The sequence below is a fragment of the Daphnia pulex genome, chromosome 5 (assembly GCF_021134715.1).
Source record: "Daphnia pulex isolate KAP4 chromosome 5, ASM2113471v1".
Taxonomy (NCBI): domain Eukaryota; kingdom Metazoa; phylum Arthropoda; class Branchiopoda; order Diplostraca; family Daphniidae; genus Daphnia; species Daphnia pulex.
Window position 1 is genome coordinate 4,068,259 of NC_060021.1, and position 9,472 is coordinate 4,077,730.

The 9,472-nt window shown below is 34.4% G+C and overlaps 1 long non-coding RNA gene across 1 annotated transcript; it reads right to left on the reverse strand.

The window, feature by feature from the left end:
* Nucleotides 1-2,482: 2,482 nt before the first annotated feature.
* On the reverse strand, nucleotides 2,483-3,700 carry LOC124193566. The gene is made up of 4 exons (XR_006874310.1): nucleotides 3,556-3,700; nucleotides 3,432-3,494; nucleotides 3,192-3,369; nucleotides 2,483-3,126 (listed from the first exon to the last, which is right to left on the reverse strand). It is a non-coding gene; the product is annotated as an uncharacterized LOC124193566 (long non-coding RNA).
* Between the last annotated feature and the right edge of the window lie 5,772 nt (nucleotides 3,701-9,472).

Below are 9,472 nucleotides of genomic sequence, written 5' to 3' on the forward strand. Positions count from 1 at the left end.
AAAAACCGGTCCAAATAACACCACTCTCCCCTACCATGGTTGTGTTGAGAATCGCTGATGCGTTGCACATCCTCTGGGAAGTTCAATCCCTAAGATGACTCCTGAGTATCTGCAGTGGCCCCGGTTAAGTTTCAATAGTAAACACATTGATGGTGACTAAACTTTAAAATAATTAATTGAAGGACACTACTAGAACGCTGATGAACGTGATCGACATCACTTTGGTTAGGAGGAGGGGTATTGTATCGAGTTCCATCTCCTTACAAATCTGAAAAGAAAAGTTTTGACTTTGAAGTATTAAAGGATTCATTTCAAAGCAACCTTTAAAAAATAACTCTTTAAACTCGATCCATAATTTTTCTGACTGGCTTCAGAAGCGTCGGCATCTGTCCTCGCTGCGGCCGAACAACCGCGAACAACCAAAAGTTTTGCCGTAAATTGTTTCCACACGTTTATTCTTTCGTTGAGATTCTACTTCCTGGTGATGGGCATTCCATTCCGAGTCTTTTTCTCTGTTCACTGCAATAGAATATAGATGTAATAAAAAGTCTAAATAAAAGAAACATGTATGCCCTACACTACATAAATATAAAGGTATATAGAGCTAAAGCCATTTTTAATTTTTTTGTACCATCCAGAACTTCATGTAGAGAAGAGAATAACACAAAATTTACTGATTAGCACGTAGGTTGTGTTTACATTAGCCTATTCGTGTTCACACTGACAGTGTGTTGTAGCCCCTCACCACCACGAGCACTACCGTGCCTAGGGGGGCAAACCCTACCGCCTAACCGTCGTACCCATGAAAGTTGGTACTACTTAAGCTAGAAGGGTCTATGAAAAACTCATCGGCGAATCACAGCTTACTTTTCTACAAGAGCTGAACAATAATAAAAAGGTAGAAGTGTCTAACTGTATTTTTTTGAAGTGTCTAACGCAGCATTAAACCTCTTCACTGTCAAATGTAAATATTCTAAGTGTCTTATCTTTGTAAGTGTCCTACCATTTATAAATTATACAGTTTGGTTGTGTAAAAAAAATATGTAATGACATGGTACGTTTTATTCTTAGACCTTAGTTACTTTGAATTTTGTTCTCTTTTGTATTACTAGTTTAGGTACAAATGGGTATGCATTTTACGAATCATTTATTTAAATACAATGTTTCATGAATACAGAGGTACCTACGCAAGTTTTCCAATTACTTGTTATTTTTTAATTTGATAAAGCTACAGCTAACAAAAGATTTTTTAGTCTTTTCGATTCAAAACAAGATTCCTTCGGTAATGTCCTTCGGGAATTTTTTTAAACGTTAAAGAGACAGAAAATCAAGGTTAAATAGTAGAAAGTAAATAGTATAAATTATTATGTTTGTAAAATTCTGTTTCCCTTTATTCTCTTAAATTATTTGATTCTTATTAAGTAATTGACTAATAATCTGTCAAAATTATGAGTGGTGCGACTTAGGTGAGGCGGAGGCTTTGCCCCGCCACCCAACGTCGCACTTCATGTTTAGATTAAGTTAAAGTAACACTTATTACTATAGTAACAATACAATTATATCATGCGGTCACATGTTGCATTACATGAGTCTTGGCTAATAGATAGCAAGCTACCATCATACCCATTTTTTCCCTTCCAATAATATAATAATAATGGTCTAATGGTCATCAATCCAGGCTGCCATTCGCATGGTACGAGGTTCAAATCTCGATCAAGTCGGAAAGGAAAACAAAGTTTGTAATGTTTGAAAAATTCCTCTTAAAAAAGCTATCGGAGATAAATGGAAGTGGAAGATCGGTGGTAACTCTTCACGACCGCAAGAAGATCTTGATGACCGAGGAGAGGACAGAGGAAGAAGGGAGAGATGACCCAGAGCTTCAAAATGAATATAATCTAACATTTTTTAAATGTTCCTCAACTTCTTGGTTGATGACTAACTGTTAAAAAAGGAGGCAAAGAAATTTTACTTGGACAACCAAATTTATTAAAATCAAGATAAAAAATAGTAAACAAAAAGAGGTAATAATAAAACAAAAAGGGTTAAAAAAATAAGAGTGGGAAAATACAAAGTAAAAAGAAGAATAAAGACGAAATCGAAATCGAACATAAAAACCAAATCAAATAATTAATACTCTCCACTCCCATAGCAGAAAACTTGTCTTGCTAGGGAAGATACAAACTTTTTTTTTCTTTTTATTTACTTTGCTGAGCATGCACTGACAGTTGGAAGGTTACGCAAAAAAAGCGAATTCACTATCTAGGATTCGGCAACCAGCTAGGTAACAAATACGCAAATTATATTTCTAAAACAGTAATAAAAACAAATGAAAACCCCGTTAGGGCATGTATCAAATTTTGACAGAATTATGTACAAAATTTGGTGACGATTGGTCATTCAGGGAAGAAACGTATAAAGGATAACTAAATGGACATTAAACCCTCTGAATTTCACTACTAGCTACTACTACCCTACCCCCTATATCCCACATCCTATATTGTTAAGGACCTTCGTATATAAATATACCTCAGGGATAATATCCAACTCCAACAAATTCTCTTATTATGTAAGGCAGCTTTTCATCTCTATGAAAATCACAAAAAATGGGAACTCAATGATAAGTTGAAATTTTACCGATGCACTCTTGAAGTGACTCCTCTTCATACATTTGGCCAATTGGCTCAAAATGTGCCTCAATTACCTTTTTCTATCACTCTGAATTTTTGAAACATATTTACAGTGACAAAAATCAAACACCCCTTATTGCGTATTCGAGTATAATGATCTGCAGTGAAGGCTTCTGGCAACTCCAGTTCCTCGCAGCGAAGAGATTCGTAACAGATTTGTAACGGCGCAACTGTCGAACCTTCGACAGCAACAGCAACGTTTTCTTTCATTAAATCAGGAAGTGGATCAAAAATTTCTCCTTCAGCAGCCTGGTGAATGTTGATTGATTCTTCAATAGTGGAGGTAGCTCCCATAGAAGGTGATGCAACTGTCGTACCTTCAATGACAACAGCAAGATTTTCTTTGATTGAATCAGGAAATGGATCAAAAATTCATTCTTCAGCAGCCTGGGGAATCTTGATTGATTCTTGAATAGTAGAGGTAACTCCATGGAGGGTGCTATAAGATTCAATTTAAAGCAATTGCTCTTCAAAATAAAATATAAAGAGAACTATTATCAATACCTGTACTGTAAATTTTATCTTTGACGTAGTAGGTAAATTTGGTCTACTTTTGGTTGTTTCCTTACTGATGCATTGTTAATACCTGTACTGTCAAATTTTTTTCTCTTTGACGTAGTAGGTATATTAAGTCTACTTTTGTTTGTTTCCTTTACTGATGCATTGCTAGCATTTGCTTCCACTACAATATATATTCAAGAATTGTTATTTAATATTAAACAAAATAAACATATTTAAAAATACCATTTAGGTTATTTATCCATTTGAAAACATCAACATTTTGCATTGCTTGTTGACTAGATGTATCTAAAATTAAAATGGTTCAGTTTCTGCGCATTAAAGATTGTCAGTTATACAATATTAATACCATTTAACAGAAAATGTTGGTTTCCAGGGCATTGCTCCAGCATTAAGAGTCCACCGTTTGTAAGGATGGAACACGTTCAAAATTTCAATCCCTGTTTGAAAGTCACTTTCGTTAAAATGACGGGAGCAAATATGTGAGGTGCTCGTCAATTACTACATGGAATTAGTTTTCGCCATTTTGATAATGAAGTTTTAGGAATCCCAAACAGGGTAACCTCGTTTTCTCTTTGATTTCCTTTGAAATATGTTGATTTACAACCAGGAACAGCACACCTGCCAACCATTTTTACAGAAAATCTGGATAGGCTCACGTAATACACGTTGAATGTTGATGGCCGCCGAATTCACATAATACACGAAAATGGCCGACGAAATCATTCATTGAAAGTCAACGTCTTATCACTAGATGGCTCTTTTTAAAGTTTCCACTTCACAACTTTTGACAGGCTCCGCCCTAAAATCTCTGAAAATCGGCTTACGTTTACCCTGAAACCGGGATAGGGAAGCCAACACAGCCATGAACCGACCAGGCATCTATAGCTCTGGTTACAGGGGTGAAAAACAAGGAAAACAAACAATGAAAGTATGAAAACCAAAATTCAAAATAAGAAGTCTGGCAACGTTCACTGATTTGTGCCTACTTTTTCACGTGCCTATTTTTTCTCACTTTTCTGGCAAACAATTTCGTTTCGCCGTTTCCTTCTATTAATGTTTCTATTTATTTCCTCATAGCTCTACTAGTTTTATTCTTAATTCAGGGCTATATTTTGATGAAGATGGAAGAAAAACTTTTTGTTTCTTTTTTGAAAGGGTGAAATAAGTTTCAATATTGAGCGCTAGGTGGAGACAACCAACGACCACCTATCCTGACCCCTCCAATTTCGGACGCGAAAATCTCCAAAAGTAAACATTTTCCGCATAGGAACAATTTATTAGGCTATAGTTCGTTTTTAAAGTTCTGTTAATAGGGTCAGGACCGATTAAATTCAAAAAGATAATGACTTATACTAAAATTAAGAGAAAAAAAAATATTTCAAATTTAATGTGTGTCTCGGAAAAATTTATTTTAGAAGTTATTTAACTTTAAAGTTTCAATCACGTGACTTTCCTCCGAAAACGAAGAGGGGCCTAAAGTCACGTGACTTTAGAGCATTAGCGGTTGTCCGATTCAAAAGCAATAGGAAAAGATCACGTGATTGACAGCTTGGCTTTCCTATTGGCTTTCCTAATGACAGCTTGGTCTGGCTTGGTTTTCCTATTGCACTGTCACTGTCAAGCTGTGTCTGTGAAATCTGAATTCTAAAATGTCTAAGAAAATTCCACGAAACATGCTATGTGTAGCAAAGTAGTGCCCCAACGAAAGTGATGATTCAACTAACAAGATTTTCATTAGTGTGCCTGCCCCTGCAGAAAAAAATAAAATAAGTGTTTGGCTTAATGCCTGTGGACGTAATCCAGCTGAAATTAAGAACAGTCATGTATACGTTTGTGAAGACCATTTCAATGTAAGTTTTTACAAAAGTTATCTATGTAAAACGTAAGAACTAAATTATTATTTTCTAAAATATTACATGGAAGTTGATTGCAAAAACCTGGCAGAATACAAAAGTGGACACCACAAAAAAATTGTGATGATCAAAAATGTCATTTCACACAGATTTCCATTGCTGAAATCTTTTGGTATTTATACACTTTAACACTTTAAAACGGGTGTACCAGTTCGAAGCAAGGCAGTTCAAACTAATAAATGGGACGCCAAGCATGGCTTACTAGCCAATGTAGCATGCTCACCTTTTGATTCACCTTGGAAGGTTACGGTTACTGATTCTAAAGCTTCCCCTGTCAAACACAGTTCATCCATCATCGGTGTCATCAGGTGTAGGGGAGACCGGGGCTATGTGGGACATTTTTTTTCTTTTCGCTGCCATTTAAATAAAAATAAGAATTATGAAAAAATAAAAGTATATGGGTGATTCCCTGGCATTTATTAACATTTGGCAATTTTTTTCATTTTTTTCGTTGAATCATTTAATAGTTATATGATGAAATGCCAACATGAAAAAATACCGAAAAACAAAAAATTTAGGGTTAAACGGAACAGAGCCGGGGGAAAAATGGAATATCAATTTTCTCTGCAACGGCTTAATTATATTTATTAACCCGTACGAAACTTTAAGCTTAGATTTTGAACTGTTTGCTAATAACAACTCGCGCGGTGCTAGGCTAAAAAATAAAAGCAGCTATCATGCTGCAAGCCTGCAATCACCTCGAAATAATTCAAGTTAACACAATTCACCTTTTTTTAGCAGATATAAGCTTTTTTCCAAGCTAGGGCGATTTCTTTTCTTGCTTGAAAAAATAAACCTTTAAACCAGCTTGAATTTTCCCCCCTAAATATATTTCCTAACTGTAAGCTAATTCCAGTATGGAAATTTTAATCTAGGGTTTCGCTCCACTTTGCTTAGCAGATATCAGCTTTTATTTTCCAAGCTAGGGAGTTTTTTATCTGGCTTGAAATAATTAAGCTTGAAATCAGCTCGAATTTCCCCCCTAAATATATTTCCTAGCTTTTTCAGCTAATTCTAGTATGAAATTTTTAAGCTAGGGTTTCGCCCGGGTATTATTATTTTTATAACCTGTTTGTGGTTCAACTTAGCTTAGATTTTTATCATTTTTTATAATAATTACTAAATGACATATATAATATTCACTTCGAATAAATTATATGATTGGAGATTAGATGAAGATATTGTTTGAACTACGAAATAGTTAAAACACATACAAAAACAATTTTGCTAGTTTTAGTTTTTTTAAATAGAATTTTGAACTAATTACGAAACCAAATAAAAACTAGGCAGAAATTTATAATTAAATTAATTTATAGAATCTAGATTTCAAAAATTTGAATATGTCTTTTTTTAATTAAAAATGGTTTATTTTAGTTCTTCATTAGTTTTATTCACCAGTCTATGTGAAGAATTATGAACACAACTACAATACGATCAAATAATTATTAACAATATATATATCAGAAGATGCCAGATCCGGAGAACCAGCGACCATAAGTAAGTAAGTGCAGTAAATATGACTGAAGAACTAAATGGATGGGTGACCCTGCATACAAAGGGAAATCGCGCGCAAAGAATCTTTATCTCTTAGTTGAAAATCTTTGTGAAAATTTCAAGCTACCCTCAATCTAAGATTCCCAGCTAGAAAAAAAAAAGCTAAAACTACCCTAAAATTCCCAATGTGGAATTTAAAAATTTTGATCTCAAAATTCCTAGCTAAATTCTCCTAACTTCGTAGCTATTTCTAGTACAGAACTAGCTAAAAGTTTCGTACGGGAAGTAATGCACTGCTGAAAAGGAAATTCATTTCCCTTTCAGAAGTGCTGTCTTTTAATTTATTTTGTAAAGTAGAAGTGGAGATACTATCAAAAAAGTTTTTTTGATCATTTTTCCTTTGTTGTTGTTGCCAGGGGGCGTTTTTCTGGAAATAACGTTGATCTGGCAATACCTGTTTTACCCCGTTTTCCATGTCCCGTTTAACCCAATAACCCGAACCCAAACCACATCAAATAAACTAAAATATAACATACTTAGGAACACATTTTTTATAAATATTAATATTATCTTAAACTAGGAAAAAACCCTATCAAACAGCTATCTGGGTTTTATTTTAAAAATATTAAACAAAAATATTACTAAAATGAAAAACAAAACGTCGGAAATTTTTTTCCCGATTCCCATTTTTTTCCCATACAACTCGACAAAAAATCGGAAATTCAGGAAAAAAAACTTTATATTATAAATAAAACATCATTTAACATACGCTGTATGTATGTCGTAATTTAGAGACAAATTGTACATATAAAAATTGCCCTGTACATTTTAGCCCCGTGTCCCACATAGCCCCGGTTTCCCCTACATTCAAGCAGGAGAGCATAGCCTTCTACAGTTACGGCCACAGACCTGTGATTTACCCTGGGTGTCAATTTTGTTCGATCCACCCACCGACCCTCAGCTGCCTGCGGCAGTTATACCTATGCCACATGCGTTGCCATTTTACGAAAGTATGATTCTGTTTTCCGCAAAATCTTCCCATTGTTTCCACCACGATTCACTGAAAGTAAGCAAGTGGTAGCTCAGTTGGTATAGCGGTAGATTCTCATAAGAGTAGTATTAGGTTCAAATCTGTGTAGGTCATTTACCGTTTTTAATCATTTTTCCTTGTTTTTTCTATATTTTTTAAACGAAATAGATGGAATGCCTAGATTCTGTAAAAAATTCGAGTTTTTTTCTCATTTTTTAAACAAAATCTGAATTTTTTTTTTTTTTTTTTTCTAAGTCCTTGACAAAGAAAAGTCCTTGTTTAGAAAAAATGAGAAAAAAACTCGAATTTTTCGGTGTTTTTTTTCCAAACTGGGGTTATATTGGACAGGCGCCTGTACCAGGTTAGACGGGGTCTTTACAAGGGGACTGAATCAAGCAAAAATTTTGAAAAAAATTAAAAATATAGGGAATTACATGATAATATCATGTAGAAAGTTTGGAAACTATAAGTGGAAAAATGATAAAGTTTTCTTATAGGGAAAGGAATTTCAGGCTTTGTATAGCAGAGGGGTGGAGCTTGCCCAAGGCAACGATCGGCAAAAATTTATCGGCACCCTTAACAGGTCCAATATCACCCCCCGTTTTCGTCCAAAGTAACCCCAAACTACTACCCTCCGTTAAAATCAATATTACGGCTTAACCGTTAGATACAAAATTAAATTTTTTTACAGTATTATAGGCAATTGATTTGCCTATGCAATAGTATGAAAAACTTAGTCAAAAAATTGTTTGTTTTTGAGTAATAATAGTAAAAGCGGAGAAAAAATTTGTAAATTTTGAGTGTGTTTTTTATTTTGTATCATAACACACAAAATAATATATATAAATGCATGAAAATTTATACACATGAAAAATGCATTAAAACTAACATAAAATTTAAAAATTAGATTTTTAAAACTTATTTTACTATTTTTAAGATCACTGTCCAACTTGGAACCGTGTCCAATATGGGTCCGGTCTCCCCTACAGAGGTTCGAGTCTTGACTTGTACACTTCTTTTTTATTCAAATTTTTATATTTTAATTTGAAAATAATTTAAGCTGAAAAAATAATACTTAATTACTGTGATTTACGAGTCGTTTACGTATCTGCAGTAACCTAATTCGCAAAACACTAGTGCGATAATCTACAAGGACTTAGACTAGAAAGACTGATTTTCCCCGTGTGGTAGTTCACCACACACCCACAAGAGGCAGCAGCGTACTGGTAGCTATCTCTGCATCGTGGCCTTATGGAAAAAAGTCTTATGGAGCTGACTGACCTCTCCCTTATTAATGGCTCTGCTTTTTCCGTAAGCGAGATTTTCTGTAAGCTGAAAAATCAGGTTCAACCAATGAAAATAAAGCAATACTTGTTATTAGTACAACCACACATGACTACAACTTTGTCTGTTGATCTTCGTCCCACTCCCACAGTCTTCGTGCGTTCTTAAAACTTAACATTAATAAATACGTAAATTGTATAAGTTAAAATGTAATATAATTATAAAATATAATCTAATTTAAATAAATATAAAATATAACATAAAATTGTCTAAGTAAATTGCAAGTTGCAACGCCCATTTTCCGTATGATGTCTGTAAAACCTATGTGCAGCGTAGATTGCGTTACGGAAAAAGAAAAACTGAAATAGCGTGTCTGTAAGTCTGTATGTCTGTATGACCGTAACTTGTCTGTAAAAAGTGCTAGTGTGGACCCAGCTTTAAGTAGTCCATGGGTAGGGTTCGCCCCGACGACCGAGATGAAGTTGAAATACAGAGATACCCATACACATCATACACATCATACACACACACACACAAATGTA